Below are 1626 nucleotides of genomic sequence, written 5' to 3' on the forward strand. Positions count from 1 at the left end.
GCACCAATTGGCTGAAATGAGTCAAATGGTTCCTCATGGCTTTTTCTCCTTATTAAAGTCAAAGCCTAAACAAAAGTCAGGTACATACATCACTTTCTACCTTCCAACTGAAGGTGTGAATCCTGAAGGTCCTGAGATTCGGGGATGACTCTGTTCTCTAGTTGATTGAGAAGGAGACAGACAATAGAGGGGTTCACACATCTTAGAACCAAGTTTTGAAAGTTGACGGTGGTATCATTCCAACAATGCATTGTTCTAGCACTTTTTTTTCTTTTTTAAAATATGGAACGCTTCACGAATTTGCGTGTCATCCTTGTGCAGGGGCCGTGCTAATCTTCTCTGTATCGGTCCAATTTTAGTATATGTGCTGCCGAAGCGAGCACATAGCACTTATTATTATGTCCCCTTGAGCAGAAATCATGGGTCCATGGTGAGACCCAACTGCAAATCCCTTTTGTCTTTTTTGATCAGGAAAGAAGCTACTCCTGTAAATAGATTAGGACACATATATCAAAAGCGAACAAAATCCTAATCAAAAGGTGTTTCAGCTATTTATTTTTCCTTGAAGCAGACTTGCAGCCTCTCTCTCCCCAGAGGTCTTTGTCTTGCCTTCCTTAAGCTCAGTGGTGCTACTCTATTAAACTTGCCTTTTACTGTGAGAATGAACTTTTACAGTGCTAACTCTCATTTCTGAAGAAGCTTCCTCACAATGTTCCCCTGCCTAACCTGACTAGGAAGCAATCATTTTCTACTACAACTTTGACCCTAAAGTACTATCTTCCTGTGAATAGTCAAAGGAGACCAGCTCAAGTTTGGAGAACTATTTAGAGTAGTGGTTCTTATCCTTTTCATTCTCAGAACCTCTTTACACTCTTAAAAATCATTGAAGATCTCAAAAATCTTTAGTTTATATTGACTTAGATATTGATATTTACTGTATTAAAATTAAAACTGAAAAAATTTTAATTCTTATTTTAAATACTTAAAATAAACCTATTAAATGTTAACATAATATAGTTAATAAAAGATATAGATTCCCAAGTTTATTTTTTTAAGCTTTTTATTTTGCATTGGGGTATAGCCAATTAACAAACAACGTTGTGATAGTTTCAGGTGAAGAGCAAAGGGACTTAGCCATTCATATATGTGTATCCATTCTCATCCAAACTTCCCTCCCATCAAGGCAATTCCCAAATTTAAAAAATGAGCAACAGGAATGGCATTATTTTTCATTTTTATAAAATCTCTTTAATGTTTGACTAACAGTAGAAAATGGATTTTTATATCTGCCTCTCCATTCAATGTAGTGATGTTTATTTCAGTTGAAATATATGAAGAATTGTTCTTGGTTACTAAGCCTTGCATTTTTATCATTTTTATGTTCCTTTATAATATATTTGCATCACTGTTGCTTTTGGTACCTGGATATTCTGGTGAACTTAGGTAAGACCCATCTTAACCTGCCATGGATGGATTGTCACATTAAAGTGCTGCCACATCCCTAAGAGCAAAGCATGAAATAGTCTTTCTTAGGAATCCTGATATTTCCAAATGTGATAACACTCATTAAATTTCCTCAAGTTATTTATTTTTATTAGCCTCCTGATCTGCAAAAACTGGAAAGTG

At 35.3% G+C, this 1626-nt stretch overlaps 1 non-coding gene across 1 annotated transcript; it reads right to left on the reverse strand.

Moving 5' to 3' along the window:
- Positions 1-276: 276 nt before the first annotated feature.
- On the reverse strand, positions 277-383 carry LOC136146245 (U6 spliceosomal RNA). Its single transcript, XR_010658962.1, has one exon. It is a non-coding gene; the product is annotated as a U6 spliceosomal RNA (small nuclear RNA).
- Positions 384-1626: the final 1243 nt, after the last annotated feature.

Source organism: Muntiacus reevesi, chromosome 13 (assembly GCF_963930625.1).
Source record: "Muntiacus reevesi chromosome 13, mMunRee1.1, whole genome shotgun sequence".
NCBI classification, from domain to species: Eukaryota; Metazoa; Chordata; class Mammalia; order Artiodactyla; family Cervidae; genus Muntiacus; species Muntiacus reevesi.